The sequence below is a fragment of the Engraulis encrasicolus genome, chromosome 21 (assembly GCF_034702125.1).
Source record: "Engraulis encrasicolus isolate BLACKSEA-1 chromosome 21, IST_EnEncr_1.0, whole genome shotgun sequence".
Classification (NCBI taxonomy): domain Eukaryota; kingdom Metazoa; phylum Chordata; class Actinopteri; order Clupeiformes; family Engraulidae; genus Engraulis; species Engraulis encrasicolus.
Genome location: NC_085877.1, coordinates 50,220,985 through 50,238,484, shown reverse-complemented (window position 1 = coordinate 50,238,484; position 17,500 = coordinate 50,220,985).

Below are 17,500 nucleotides of genomic sequence, written 5' to 3'. Positions count from 1 at the left end.
CATGCACTATAATCTACAGACCTGCTGCTTATTCTAACCAGACACTTTACACATGCACTATAATCTACATATTATTCAGATGAAAAGTTGGTCAACGTCATTCTCAAAAATTAATCATTTCCACATTGTGTATAACCTTATACACTGGTATAAGCTGTTCACCTTCACTCCATTAAGTCCACATCCACAACTTCTAGTCAGCCTCCACCTACACCTCTGAGGAAACAGAAAAGTACTGTTGTGCTGATAACGTACTGTTCTACGGTGTCCTGTCTGGATGTGCAAGTGGCCATCTAAGATTTTAGTTTGTGTGATAATTTTAAAAATGATTTTTGACCAGCTCTTTGACAAACTAACCAAACATGTTCCAGCCTGATAACACATCAGATTTTGTAGGTTGAAAAAAAAAACAGTGGAAAACTTTTGTAGCACCATGTCCCAAAAAAAACAAGACCATTGGACTCAGACTACACGGTGAAAATACAGTTGGATAACAATACCAAGTAGATAGTAATTAGTCAACAGATATACAGTAGATATGTCAATATGAGTAGACACAGTTAATGTTTATGGTTATATATTCATTAAATAATTCTGCTGCCCCATCTCCTCTCTCACTCTCATCAGGATCACCAAAGCAGCTAACTGACACCACGTGACTTCCACAGACAGGAACACAAAGCAGCTAACTGATACCATGTGACTTCCACAGACAGAAACACAAAGCAGCTAACTGATACCATGTGACTTCCACAGACAGAAACACAAAGCAGCTAACTGATATCATGTGACTTCCACAGACAGGAACACATCACCTTCACCACGCACAATCTATACAGATGAGGAGCTGCTCGACTTCATTCTCTTCATTCTCTCTTCCACATTGTGTATAACCTTATACACTGCAGCTGAGGAACAGTGATCGTATATTATAGCTATGCACTTATGCATTGATGTTCTTTCATACTGTCATCCCCAACATGTCTGGCCAGAGATTTATTCTGTCCCCACACAAGTCACAGTACTCATGGGACAAGCACCAAACTGTCATGTTTAAAACTGTAAAAGCATTCAGAATTACAGCCCAGAAGTCTGTTATCTTCACTCCATAACACCAAACTGTCATGTTTAAATTTGTAAAAACATTCAGAACTACAGAACAGAAGCTCTTCACCTTCACTCCATAATAAGTCTAGTCAACAACGTCTAGTCAGCTCCACCACAGAGAGGTGACGTCTAGTCAGCTCCGCCTCCACCACAGAGAGGTGACATCTAGTCTAGTCAGCTCCGCCTCCACCACAGAGAGGTAACGTCTAGTCTAGTCAGCTCCGCCTCCACCACAGAGAGGTGATGTCTAGTCAGCTCCGCCTCCACCACAGAGAGGTGACGTCTAGTCTAGTCAGCTCCGCCTCCACAACAGAGAGGTGACGTCTAGTCAGCTCCGCCTCCACCACAGAGAGGTGACGTCTAGTCAGCTCCGCCTCCACCACAGAGAGGTGACGTCTAGTCTAGTCAGCTCCGCCTCCACAACAGAGAGGTGACGTCTAGTCTAGTCAGCTCCGCCTCCACCACAGAGAGGTGACGTCTAGTCAGCTCCGCCTCCACCACAGAGAGGTGACATCTAGTCAGCTCCGCCTCCACCTCTGAGGCAAGAGAGAGGTGACGTCTAGTCAGCTCCGCCTCCACCACAGAGAGGTGACGTCTCAGCTCCGCCTCCACCACAGAGAGGTGACGTCTAGTCAGCTCCGCCTCCACCACAGAGAGGTGACGTCTCAGCTCCGCCTCCACCACAGAGAGGTGACGTCTAGTCAGCTCCGCCTCCACCTCTCCAAAAGAGAGGTGACGATAACGTGTTGTTCTCCGGTGTCCCTACAGAGAAGTCCTGATAACGTACTGAGACCTATTTTGTCAGCACACAAGTCACAGTAACTATGGGACAAACATTTAACTGCCATGTGTAGCCCCATAATGCACACTGTGCCATCTGAGGCACGCTGTAATAGTCATTGAAAGGTTAATTACCTTAGCACTACTCTACTATGACACAACACAGGGCCTTTAGTAATGCACTACGACTCGGCCATTGCCATTCTGTTAAAATTAAAATGTGTAATACTGTGCTTTGAAGGGTTAAATCTGTAAAAACATTATGAACTACAATGCAGAAAGTGGTCCATAACGTCTAGTCAACACCGACTTCAATGCCAACATGTGAAAACGTTTCAGTCCTCCGTCTACAACAGCTGTGAGGCCACAGGGAGCTGCTGATAACGAGCTGCTGTGCTGATAACGTGATCTCCGCTGTCCTGCCTGTATGTGCAAGTGGCCATCTTAGATTTGAGTTTGCAAGATATTTTTAAAATGGTGGACACATTTTTACCTTGTCTTTTGATGAATTAACCAAACATACTCTAGTGAAAATGTTTCGTCTACAACAGCTGTGAGGCAACAGAGAGCTGCTGATAACGAGCTGCTGTGCTGATAATAGGCCAAGAGTATTAGCTCAAAACTAGGCCCAACCCGGAACAAATTCATAACAAGCTGGATTTCTCAGAATATGTTCAGAATACCTTTAGGAACAACATACTAAAAGTCCCCGGGAATCCACCTTGAGCTTTCCGAGAAATTCAAGATGGCGTCCAAATTATATGATATTATAGTGTTAATGCAATAACTTCTGAACAGGTGAATGGATTGTCACAAAATTTTGTGTGCTAACACTTTAGACATACTAAATGATGTGATGTAATTTTGGAGGCCATCACTTTCAAGATGGCCGATATTCAAGATGGCCGACATTTGTTTGTGCCATAATTTCCGAACGGTTGAACGGATTTCCACCAAATCTTGCATGCTAACACTCTATAATAGGTACATGACCTGCCAAAAATTTGGAGACCAACACCTTCAAGATGGCCGACTTACAAGATGGCCAGCATTTTTGTTCAGCCACGATGTACAAATGGTTGAATTTATTTGCACAAAACCATGGATTGCTAACAAATTAGGAGACCAACACTTTCAGCAAGGTCGACTTTCACAATTTTAAGTATGACGCCACACTGTCACACTGATTCTTGGGTAATGTTTCTACATGGCTACATTCATAATGCAAAAAAGGGCAGTGCTAGTGAGTTTTTAAGAGATCAGAGCTAATCTGTAGTGCTGCAAGTGTAGGTATTGACCTCTGAAAAGTCGCTAGAAGTTATTAGATGACATCATGACATATCTTCAGATCTTTTGTTGGCACGCAGAGCAGATATATTAATTTTGTCACTTAAAATGCAAACCTTTTAAAGTCACCAGATTTGCAAAGAAGTCGCCAAAGTCGGTGGAAGGTTTTCAGTTCAATGGGACGGCTGCTCTGAATGCAATGGGCTACCATACATCGAATATAGAAAAGAGTTCAAATTTTTTTGTCATTTGTCTACACTGCCCAAAAGGACACAGACGCAATATACATTTCACGTGGGCATTGCAAGTACAGCACAGACCTGAAGCACAGAGCTTCAACCCACAAACACATTTTATTAGTCAATGAGTAACACGTCGATCTATAATAATAATAATAACAATAATGCATTTTATATTTAAAAGCGCCTTTCAAGAAACTCAAGGACACTGTACAGAGAGAGGCAAAATAAAACAAGACAGATAAACAGATTGTAAACAAAAAATAAATATATAGAAAATAAATAAAAAGAAAATAAAACAAAATAGAGTTAAAGAATCATAAAGAATAGGCTAACTGAAACAGATGAGTTTTAAGTCTGGATTTGAACAGGGGTAAAGACTCAATATTGCGGATGTCAGGGGGAAGCGCATTCCACAGCTGAGGAGCAGAGCAACTGAAAGCTCTGTTCCCCATGGTGCTGAGACGGGCAGAAGGGACAGAGAGGAGAATGGAGGAAGAGGAACGGAGGGGGCGGGAGGGAATAGCAATGTGAATAAGATTAGATAAATAAGATTGTGGATAGCCTTGAAGGTGTGGAGAAGTATTTTAAAGTGAATTCTAAATTTGATAGGGAGCCAGTGGAGATGTTGCAGTGCAGGGGTAATATGGTGACAGGAAGGTCAGTTTTAGTAATGATGTGGGCAGTTGAGTTCTAGACCGGTTGGAGCATGTGGAGAGATTTTTGAGGGAGACCAAAGAGGAGAGAATTACAGTAATCAATGCGGGAGGTGACAAGACTGTGTACAAGAATGGAGGTAGAATGGGAGGTGAGAGAGGGGCGGAGACGGTTAATGTTGCGTAGGTGGAAATAAGCAGACCGTGTGATGTTGTTAATGTGGGAGATATATTATATATTATATATGGTTATATAATATAATCATTGTAATGTACAGTTGTATAACATCAAAATCAACACGTGTTACATTATGATTTATCCTAAGACCCAAAACATCAAGTGAAGAATCCATTTAATTCATTGTTTCAGTGATGAGTTGGTGTCAAGAATATAAATGTACTTAAAATAATTATAGAATACTATAGCATGATCTCCACCAAGGCAGCAGAGCAATTACGAAGGGCAAAGAAGTCCATATCCAGTTATATCTTATTTGACCAGAACATGCAAACCACAACTACTCAGGCAGCATTCCTGGCATTCATTGCCATTCCTGGCAATTCCTCCAGGGACTTGATGAATGAGGCAGGTGTTCATGTAAAGCAGGCATAAGCTGATGCAGATGTTAATGCATTAATAGTCTCTACTGCTAGGTTTTTGGCAGAATCAGGCAAACCAGTTGTTGTTGTCGGAACTGACACAGACTTGCTGGTAATGCTGGTGGCTCAAGCAACCACAAACATGGATCTTTACATGACGTGTACCACGAACCCCATAATGGTGTATAGGGTTCATGACATTCAAAAGAGCATTGGATCCACCTGGAAATATTTGATGCCGTTGCATGCCATAACAGGATGTGACACTGTGTCTGCTCTGTATCGCCAAGGCAAGTGTAAGGCATTTAATCTGGTGCATAAAAAGAAAGACTATGGTCTACTTGACACATTCACCAATTCTGCAAGCTCCCACCAGCAAGTGCAAAAAGCAAGTTAAATTTTCCTCTTGAGGCTGTATGGAGCATCCAGTTGTGAGTCCCTGGATGAATTCCGATACATTGCTTACAAAAAGGCTATCAGGAAAACTCCACTGTCATCAACCTTCCAGTTGGCCACTTTGCCTCCAACAACTGCTGCAACAAAGCAACATTCAATCAGAACATATCTTACTGTTCAAGAATGGATGGGAAGGTCCTTGCAGCCAACAGCTTGGGGATGGAAGTTAAATGAAATTTTGACTCCAATTGAAACTGACCGCCCCATTGCTCCTGACACTCTGCTCAACATGATCTCTTGTGGCTGCAGAGCAGATGGCTGTGGAGTGTCATGTGGCTGCAGGAAGATGGGGGTACCCTGCTCTGCCCTGTGTACAAACTGCAGTGGACAAACAAGCAACAATGCAGCGTTAATGCCATCGTTGCTTAATGATGAGGGAGAAACTGAAAAGCCAGATACTCTAGAATATGATGATAATGATGATGAGGAGTGATAGAGAGGTTGATTGATTGCCTGTTTGATTAATAGTTTTGGTACATTTATTGATGAAATGGTCTTGTTGAGTTATTTGATTTCATTTTATGTTGAAGTTGCAACATGTTGAAAATTTACCAATTTTATTCCTGTAAATACTTTCTTTTTTGAGAAAGAGTTCAGTCACATTGCTTAAGTTGGATAGATTATCATTGCAAAGATTAATGTCACTTGTAAGTAGTTGTTAGTTGTTTTAAGAACAGTTTTTGGAGTTCATGATTTTTTTGGTTCAAGGTCAGTGACTGAAATATTACAACACGTTATACACATAATACATATAGATATTGTTATGATAAGCATTTAATCAAAACCTAAGGATGAACATGACTCTGCATCTACCATCAAAACATACATTTCCATCTTTAGACTGCTTTTAAATGACATTTCAAGCCTTAGATATGTAAAAATCTCCAAAAGGCGGCCATTTTGAATTTCTCACAGAGCCCAAGGGGTATTCCTGGGGACTTTTGATTCCTAAAGGTATTCTAAACATATCCTGACATTTTAAGCTTGTTACTAATTTGTTCAATCCACCCACTGAATTGTAATTGCGCTAAAACGTGAAAAATCATCAATCATCAATTTTGGACCCTATCTGGACTACCATATTGAATTTCTCAGAGATGCCAAGTTGGATTCCTCTGGATTTTTTGTATGTTGTTCCTATTATAGTTGAGTGTTAGCATACAAGATTTGGTGCTAATCCACCCACCCATTGAATAGTTATTACGTGAAAACATAAAAAATATCATAAATTTTGGACGCCATCTTGAATTTCTCAGAGAGCACAAGGGGGATTCCCGGGGACTTTTAGTATGTTATTCCTAAAGGTATTCTGAACATATCCTGAAATTTTCAGCTTGTTATGAATTTGTTCCGGGTGAAACCCTAATACTCTTGGCCTAAAACGTACTGATCTCTGTTGCCCTGTCTGTCACAGTTATTACATACGTGACAAACACCAAACTGTCATTTTGAAATGAGTAAAAAACAGTATGAACTACAGTGCAGAAGCTGCATTCATGTCATCCCATATAGTCTTGTCAACAACGTGTTCAATCTCAACTGTTCATAACGTTTTATAGCTCCAGCTCTATGCAACAGCTGATAACGTGTTCTCTGGTGTCACGTCTCTATGTGCAAGTGGCCATCATAGATTTGAGTTCCCTGGTGTCCCGTCTCTATGTGCAAGTGGCCATCTTAGATGAGTTTGCAAGATATTTTTAAAATGGTGGACGCATTTTGACCTAGCTTTGACAAGCTCTCCTAGCATATCCCAGCCAAACAACACATCAGATTTTGTAGGTGAAAAATAAAATACTGAAAAAAAACGTATAGCACCATGTCGCAACAAACAAGACATGTGCAAACCCAGAAAACATGTAGGTCTACGGTACAGTGGTCACTGCCGGGATACAGACACTACTAAAACAAACAACACATCATACCATCAGACTCCAGACTTGTTGTACAGTTGGATATCAATACCAAGTAGGTAGTCATTAGTCCACAGATGTAAATATGGCAATATGAAATCAGTAACCACCGTAGTTCACATTATATGAATATAGTCACCCAGGCAAAGTCAATATATAAACACATGACACAGGGGATCACTGCCCATTAAGGGAAACTATACAACAGAAACTGCCTTCACAACATGCCCCACAAGATGTTGACACGATTTACATTTACAGTATATTTCACACATTTAACATATTTATGAAACTGTCTGTAGAATCCAACCAGACACCCGACAGACAACAACTTCACTTCCAGATAAATATTCAATCTAAATGTTTCCACTTCTTAAACACAAATACAATGACACTTACCTTGTTCTCCGTTTCACCACATAACACACCGGAGTTTGTCGATACCTGTCGTTACCAGCGCTTCTCGATACCTGTTACAGAGTGACCTTTGTCTTCCTGAGGCAAGCTGTTGTAAAAGGTTTATTGTTGTCTAGATAAGACATTTTCCTGAAAACTCTTTCTTTAAAGGCACAGTGACATGTCAACAGGCAAGGCCACTATGATAGGGTGACCAGATTTTTGTAGTCTGAAACCAGGAAACAGGGTCTGGGGGGCGCTCCCCCAGAAAAAAAGTATTTTTTTAGCTGCGATTTCCTGCATTCTTATCAATTGTAGGGGGATGAATGACAAATCGCAACTGACTCCTTGAGACTTTCTATACAAGAGCTGGCTGCCATTAATTGTGGCAGGTAAACATGTCCATATATTTGCTGATAGACATGTATCGCAATGTAGCGGGTGGCCAAAACCGGGATATATTTGTGTCCCGACAGAGTTTGCTCGGGACCTGGGACACACAACTCCAAAGCGGGACTGTTCCGGTTAAAGCGGGACCTCTGGTCACCCTACACTATGAGCGACCTCAACATCAACCAGGAGATATTTGGATCCAGTTCAGCTAGTAGTAGTCATGATTGGAAAGAGTGACTTTGGATAAAAAACGTCAGGAAAGTGTAATGAAATGAAATGTAAGTTGTAACAAGAACTATTTTATGTCCCCTCTCTCTCTCTCTCTCTCTCTCTCTCTCTCTCTCTCTCTCTCTCTCTCTCTCTCTCTCTCTCTCTCCATCTCTTCCTGTGTCTCTATCCCTCTACCTCTTTATCCCCCTCTCTACCTCTCTGTCTCTCTCTATCTTCGTCTGTGTCAGTCTTCCTCTACCACTCTATTCTCCCTCCACTGCTGTATGTTACCATGTTTTGAAATGGATTTTGACTTTTGCATAGGAGCACAGCTCCTCGTTTTATTGTGGACCCCTAGACATGTATTTTGTAAATTAAAATCAAATGAATCCCATTTCCTCTGCATTGGTCTCCCCTTTATGTTACACTTTGTAACTCTTTAAAAGACTCACAGGGAGGGGAGAGGGGGGAGGAGGGGAAAGGAGAGGGAGGAGGGAAGGAGGGGAGGAGGAGGGGAGAGGGAGGAGGAGGGGAGAGAGAGAAGGGGGGGAAAGGGGGCAGGAGGAGGTGAGAGGACAGGCAGAGACAAGAGGGGAAAGGGGGAGGAGAGGAGAGGGAGGAGGAGGGGAGAGGGAGGAGAGGAAAGGGGGGAGGAGGAGGGAAGAGAGAGGAGGAGGGGAGAGAGAGGAGGAGGGGAAAGGGGAGGAGGGGAGAGGGAGGAGGAGGGGAGGAGAGGAGATGTAGTGAGAGGACAGGCAGAGACAAGGGGGGAGAGAGAGGAGGAGGAGAGGATAGGAGGAGGGGAAAGGGGGGAGGAGGAGAGGAGGAGGGGAGAGGGAGGAGGGGAGAGGAGGGAGGAGGGGAGAGGGAGGAGGGGAGACAGGAGGAGGAGGGGAGAGGAGGAGGAGGGGAGGGGAGAGGGAGAGGAGGATGGGGGAGAGAGGGAGGAGAGGGAGGAGGAGGAGAGGGAGGAGGAGGGGAGGAGAGGAGATGGAGTGAGAGGAGAGGCAGAGACAAGAGGAGAGGAGAATAGAGTCCTGCTACCCCCCCTGCTGGCCACAATACAGTCCTGCTACTCTACTGGCCACAATACAGTCCTGCTACTCCCCCTGCTGGCCACAATACAGTCCTGCTACTCCCCCTGCTGGCCACAATACAGTCCTGCTACTCTACTGGCCACAATACAGTCCTGCTACTCTACTGGCCACAATACAGTCCTGCTACTCCCCCTGCTGGCCACAATACAGTCCTGCTACTCTACTGGCCACAATACAGTCCTGCTACTCTACTGGCCACAATACAGTCCTGCTACTCTACTGGCCACAATACAGTCCTGCTACTCCCCCTGCTGGCCACAATACAGTCCTGCTACTCCCCCTGCTGGCCACAATACAGTCCTGCTACTCCCCCTGCTGGCCACAATACAGTCCTGCTACTCTACTGGCCACAATACAGTCCTGCTACTCCCCCTGCTGGCCACAATACAGTCCTGCTACTCCCCCTGCTGGCCACAATACAGTCCTGCTACTTTCCCTGCTGGCCACAATACAGTCCTGCTACTCTGCTGGCCACAATACAGTCCTGCTACTCCCCCTGCTGGCCACAATACAGTCCTGCTACTCTACTGGCCACAATACAGTCCTGCTACTCTACTGGCCACAATACAGTTCTGCTACTCCCCCTGCTGGCCACAATACAGTCCTGCTACTCTACTGGTCACAATACAGTCCTGCTACTCCCCCTGCTGGCCACAATACAGTCCTGCTACTCTACTGGCCACAATACAGTCCTGCTACTCCCCCTGCTGGCCACAATACAGTCCTGCTACTCTACTGGCCACAATACAGTCCTGCTACTCCCCCTACTGGCCACAATACAGTCCTGCTACTCCCCCTGCTGGCCACAATACAGTCCTGCTACTCTACTGGCCACAATACAGTCCTGCTACTCCCCCTGCTGGCCACAATACAGTCCTGCTACTCCCCCTGCTGGCCACAATACAGTCCTGCTACTCCCCCTGCTGGCCACAATACAGTCCTGCTACTCTACTGGCCACAATACAGTCCTGCTACTCCCCCTGCTGGCCACAATACAGTCCTGCTACTCCCCCTGCTGGCCACAATACAGTCCTGCTACTCTACTGGCCACAATACAGTCCTGCTACTCTACTGGCTACAATACAGTCTTACTACTCCCCCTGCTGGCCACAATACAGTCCTGCTACTCTACTGGCCACAATACAGTCCTGCTACTCCCCTTGCTGGCCACGATACAGTCCTGCTACTCTACTGGCCACAATACAGTCCTGCTACTCCCCCTGCTGGCCACAATACAGCCCTGCTACTCTACTGGCCACAATACAGTCCTGCTACTCCCCCTGCTGGCCACAATACAGTCCTGCTACCACAGACATCATATATGAAGACTAGATGCGTCGTCCGCGTTCCCGTCATGCAAGCCGAACGTCCGCGCATGGCGGCCATGTTATAGCAGCCTGCTGGCTCAACCAGTTGCAGTGAGTTTTTGGTGTTGTATACTCTTCAGATGGCCATAATTCCCTCAAATTTATTTCGATTTTCGAAAGGGTTGTTTTTTTACACAGTATAAAAAATTCCAAACGAAAGTATATGTTGATACTGCATAGTGATGCATATTCACATTATTATTATATCATATTACATTATATTATAATGTTCATAGGTCTAAAATCATGTATAATATAATTCAGTAGGCTTATTCAGGTAATTAAATAGACCCCATAAACAAATGCACAAAGTAATCTTTTATATTTTCAGTAAAATAACAAATAAACGTTCACTGGTTTCGACAGCTCCACCTTGTGTTCAAAATGAGTCGTGACGCTAAAGCCATCCAGATAGAATTAACTTGTTGCGCTGTAGGCTACATCTCTCTTCCAGTACGTCATCTCTGGCGTCTATAATTTGATGCAATGAATATATCCATGCCGTCAACGTAATGCACAGCAATGATTAAAATGTGTATTAGCTGTAGGTCTATCTAATTTTTTGGACAAATAGGTTAAGTGGGAAGCATAGGCCTATTACTCTCCTGGGCGTTTTACCCCAGTCTACACTTAAGTTTTAAGGAGCCCTACCATTTATAAACACGTGTCAATATTTCAGCGAAGCAACAGAATACATTTTTAAGTATCCCAACGTTTCAACTCTTCACTTTACTTCAGCTGTAACGGAGGGACTGTGGAGAGTTTAGGCTGCTCTAATATGGCCGACCTGTGCGGACGTGCTTGAAATACGCGATGACGTATCTAGTCTTCATATATGATGTCTGTGCCTCTACTCCCCCTGCTGGCCACAATAGCTCATAGCCCTGCTACTCCCCCTGCTGGCCACAATACAGTCCTGCTACTCCACCTGCTGGCCACAATACAGTCCTGCTACTCTACTGGCCACAATACAGTCCTGCTACTCTACTGGCCACAATACAGTCCTGCTACTCCCCCTGCTGGCCACAATACAGTCCTGCTACTCTACTGGCCACAATACAGTCCACAGTCTACTCCCCCTCTGTGTGTGTGTGTGTGTGTGTGTGTGTGTGTGTGTGTGTGTGTGTGTGTGTGTGTGTGTGTGTGTGTGTGTGTGTGTGTGTGTGTGTGTACTTTCTGTACAAATGAATCATATAAGACATGTGAGCCCACCTCCCTCATTTATGAAGTTGTATTCATTGCATCAACAAATAACACCAATGACCAATAATAATAACAACAACAACAACAACAACAACAACAACAATAATAATAATAAAACAGTATTAAAATAAAGAACACAAATGACCAATCTGAAACAGTGATATCAATTTATTTGGAAACTCAATATGTAACAGTATGTCGCGTAAGTGAGTACACCCCTCACATGTTCTGCAGATTTGTGATTTGTATATATTTCCATAGAAGAGCATTTAAGAAATTTCCTTTTGACACAATGATTAGTGAGCTTTTAACACCATTATAACCGCTTAAATTGCATTCAAATTCAAATCTCACACCAATCTATTTAAGCCCGGTGCAGAATCAAAATTTTAAAGTTTCAATGTAAAGAAAGGTTGGAACACCAATGACCTCCCTTTTAATCCCTTTTCATTTCGAGGCAATTCAAGCCAACACAGCCCCTTCTCTACCGGAATCTAATCTGGTACACAATTCAGAGACATAAAAATGTGAATATAATCATCCGTATGATGTGATATTTTACACCAGTCAGACGTCTGAATAATATACACCAGTCAGAAACTGTATCTCTGTGATGTGATATTTACACCATACAGAGACATAAAAAGTGAATTTATTCATTCGTACGATGTGATAATTTACAGCAGACAGACGTTACAGAAGTCTGAATAATACAGTAGTCAGATCCTGCAGCTCTGTGATGTGATATTTACAACAAGTAGGTGTGTATACGAGAAGTCCCCGCGAAAGACCATGCAGGGCTTTAGGCCTACAACTTTTTTTTACATCACTGACCAAAATGAATGTAACTCACACGCCCACATAGAGCGTCGTACTAGAGATGGGATTTATGGCTCTTTGATGGGATCCGGCTCGTAGTGGCTCGTTCCTTTCAAAGAGCCGTTCAAAAAACTGGCTCTTTTTAAATTATTTATTCAGTGTTTAGAGTGTAATATTTTGACTCCACCTCAAGGTGATTTTGTTCTGTTTTGTTTTGTTTTGTTGTTGTTTTGTTATTCTCCTGCTTCTAAAGACCGTTTTTGCCACTCTTTAAGGCCAACAATTGTGTTTTTTTCCCAAATTGGATTACTCTGGTAGAGGTCACGTGCTTAAAATGAATGAAAAATGAACGAAATAACAGTCGAGTGGCTCCCCCAGCTGTGATCTGGTTCCCATCGTTCACTTCAGGGAGCCTTTCAAAAGAACCGGCTCGTTCGTGAACGACACACCTCTACGGCGTACGGAACGTGTCGATTCCATTACTTTTGAGAGCGCAGGAACACATCGCAACACAGTTCAAGTTTCAGTAGCGTCGTTTCTGTTACTGCACTATCATTACAGTCATCTCTTCGTTACCCAATTTGAGTTTAGAAATCCTCTTCGGTTTAGCGGACAAAACACAATGTTTTCAGTCAATAACTTAGACGAGATACGCACACAGCACGTTGCGTGGCTGCTTTTTTTTCAGTTCGAGCTCTCGGGTGTGTGAAAGAGAGCGCGTGTTTGCTTCCCGTGGATAAACAGGGCTCTAAATTAACACCAGCCAACTGGCCAAATGCTAGTGACATTTAATTTTTGGTAGAAAAGACCAATTTACTAGCTTCTTTGACCCATTAGGGAGTGTGTGGTTGGCTATATGAGGGAAGGTCCGTTAGATATTTAAAATGTCCGGTATTCTGCAATACAGCCGGCCACTTGCCCGGCCAGTGAGAATTCTAGCGTGAACACTGATTTACACCAGTCTGCAGCTCTGTGATGTGATATTTACACCAGTCTGCAGCTCTGTGATGTGATATTTACACCAGTCTGCAGCTCTGTGATGTGATATTTACACCAGTCTGCAGCTCTGTGATGTGATGTTTACACCAGTCAGATACTGCAGCACTCTGATGTGATATGATAGTACAGTCTGTAAAAACTTGTGATATTTCAGTTCTGTAATTAATACATAAACACCAGTCAAGATATTATAAAACGGTCGGAACTACATTATATATTTACATCAGCCAGATACTGCAACACTGTAACACATTATATTACATTACACTTAAATTACACTTTTATCCAAATTTAGTTATTTACAGGGTATTGGTTACAGTCCCTGGAGCAGTGTGGGGTTAGGTGCCTTTCTCAATGGCACTTCAGCTACGGATGGAGGTGCAGGGAGAGAAAGGGGTGGGATTTGAACCTGCAACCCTCTGACCTTAAGACCACCTCTCTGACCATTAGGCCACGGCTGCCCCACAGTCACCAGTCAGACACTAAATGGTATGTGAGGCACTAAGATATAATACATGATCCAGGGTCTTGCGCTGGGTCTTGCACTCTGCTCACACTGCGAAAAGAAAAAGACAATATCAAACATTTTAGAGATTTGGATTTCCCAACATCAGCTTATTCCACATAATGTATTTCTGTACAATATGAACGATCTAGAAGAAGGAATTGGAGTTCTCGCAGGCTCTCAGTTCATACTGCTGATGAGCTGCTGTAACACTGGTGTGTGTGTGTGTGTGTGTGTGTGTGTGTGTGTGTGTGTGTGTGTGTGTGCTGCGTGTGTGTGTGTGTGCTGCGTGTGTGTGTGTGTGTGTGTGTGTGTGTGTGTGTGTGTGTGTGTGTGTGTGTGTGTGTGTGTGTGTGTGTGTGTGTGTGTGTGTGTGTGTGTACATAGTGTATATAATAATACAACAATAAATTAAATAATGTACGTATCTATTTTACTATTATACATAATCATCCATCCCCATCTGTTTCTGACCACTGATCCATATTCTAGATGTGATGTCATAATGGGTTTACTCACTATAGTGTCTGTAGTTTGTAGTTTGGATCTTCCTTCAGAGCAGAGAGCTGCTGCACTGCTGAGGCTCCTAGATTATTACCATCCAGATGCAGAGCTGTCAGGTGTGATGAGGGGTTTGATTTCAGGGCTGAGACCAGAGCAGCACCACCCTCTGCTGTTATACTGCAGGACCGAAGCCTGGAGAGAGAGAGAGAGAGAGAGAGAGAGAGAGAGAGAGAGAGAGAGAGAGAGAGAGAGAGAGAGAGAGAGAGAGAGAGAGAGAGAGAGAGAGAGACAAAGAGAGAGAGATCCGAGATAAAGGCATACACTGAAACAAATAAAAACTGAACTGAACTGAAACTCACACACACACACACACACACACACACACACACACACACACACACACACACACACACACACACACACACACACACACACACACACACACACACACACACACACACACACACACACACACACACACACACACACACACACACTACAGGTGTGTGCCATCATGTCCTGTTCTGCCTGTGGACTTGTCTGTCTTGTTCTCCTCCAGCCTACAGCCATGGCCGGATTAACTATATGGGCCCACGGCACTGTGCCCAGGGCATCAACCATTCCCAGCCAGTGGGGGGGCATCACACGACAGAAACTTTTTTTTTTTACATTAATGTTTGTACACTTAAAATTGTTAAACTTGACACTGTTATATAGCCTACCGTATTCATATAAAAGTCATTATTAAAACATATCATAAGAGCAACGATATCGTCATTTCTGAGCAATATTGTCCTGTGACAATCAACCCCCATCCCTCAACCCGTCAGTTGAGCCGGTTCACCTGTCGTGAAATGTAGGCCTATCATGTTTTTAAAAAGCCTGCGTTGTACAAAAGAAAAATGGACAGACATCAGTTGAGTGGTTGTGTGAAGAGAAAAGTTTAACAAGAGAATGACCCCAGGTGTTTAGCCTTGTGACTAGACTTGTGTAGATAATTGGAGTGCGAGGCTGAGGATTTCATGCACTGGATGATGGAGAGGAAGAGATCAGGAAGGAACTCCTTGTGGACGTGCTGTTGGGCGTTTTTGGTGTGCTCAGAAATTGTAAGTCTTGGATATTTCTTGGTTGTGTGTGACCTGTTTAATATTAGGTTGTAGAAGGTTATGATTAATGTCCAGATTTCTACGATGTTTAGTTTAATTGCGTCTAATGCGATTGTTGCGCTATAAGTGCATGTTAACTTAGCCTACAATTGATCAATTCCTGCCGTGTGAGACGAGAGCTTCTAATTAGCAGGTTGGTGTCTATTACGTGTAGGCTATACCACGTATGAGTAGGCTACATGGTGTCTCTATTTAGTGATTTCATGTAGGCCTAGCCTACAGTGTCTAGTTAGCTATTTCCCATGTGTTAGTGTAGCCCATGATTAGCTATGATTTTGCCATTATGTTGCATGCAGTCATAGCCTACGTTTCTAAGGGGCAGTGTTTTTTTTTTTTTTAACTTAATAGAAACCACAACTTAAGTCACAATTACAACCTCCTTCATCACAATTAGCTCTACAAGTAGTTTACAGCTGTGAAGCTCATAGACCATAACCTCCCAACTGTGAACTACACAAACTTCAATATTTTGGACTTGTAAGCCTATCATGCCAGTAGGCCTATTTTAGATGCCTCACATTCTTACACATTTTCTAAGGATCAATCAAAACATTTTGAATACACATTTGAATATGCTGAATCCTATTTAAATGGATACACTTGAATATGGAAATAATTGAGCATGGCTGCATTTGAAAAAGACATTTCAATATGCAAGGAAGAAAGACACTGTTTATGTGTACTTTTGCTTATGCTTAGGCCTACATGCTATAGTTTACTGAAGGCACGCACGCGCAAGGTGTGTGTTTGTGCGCGTGTGTGTGTGTGCGCGTGTGTGTCTGTGCGGGCGGGCGGGCGCACGTTCGGGGTTTTTTTTCCGTGGGGGGGGGGACTTGAGGTCTAGTGCCCAGGGGCATCACATTGCATTAATCCGGCCCTGCCTACAGCCTGCTGTGTGTGTGTGTATGCGTGTGTGTGTGTGTGTGTGTGTGTGTGTGTGTGTGTGTGTGTGTGTGTGTGTGTGTGTGTGTGTGTGTGTGTGTGTGTGTGTGTGTGAGAGAGAGAGAGAGAGAGAGAGAGAGAGAGAGAGACAGAGAGAGCGCCAAACTCCACCTCCCTTCATATAACACACACACACACACACACACACACACACACACACACACACACACACACACACACACACTGTCTTTGTATCCATTGTCCATTGACTGTGTCTATTACACACACACACACACACACACACACACACACACACACACACACACACACACACACACACACACACACACGCACGCACGCACACACACACACACACACACACACACACACACACACATGCACACACACACACACACACACATGCACGCGCACACACACACACACACAGCAACTCTGTAATCACAGCACATGATAACTCTCTAGGTGGAATGTCTAGTGTTTCCATGACAACTATAATGGTGTTTAGTCTGCTTCATCACACACTCTTGGTCTCTTTACTTACCCCAGTTTCTGTAGTTTACAGTCTGGTCTCCTGAGTAGAGTAGAGAGCTGCTTCACTCCAGAGTCTCCTAGTTTATTATTACCACCCAGATACAGACGTGTCAGGTGTGATGAGGGGTTTGATACCAGAGCTGAGACCAGATCAGCACAGCCCTCTGCTGTTATACTGCAGCCACCAAGCCTGGAGAGAGAGAGAGAGAGAGAGAGAGAGAGAGAGAGAGAGAGAGAGGAGAGAGAGAGAGAGAGAGAGAGAGAGAGAGAGAGAGAGAGAGAGAGAGGAGAGAGAGAGAGAGAGAGAGAGAGAGAGAGAGAGAGGGAGAGAGGGAGAGAAATGCAGACATACACTGAAACAACACTACACGC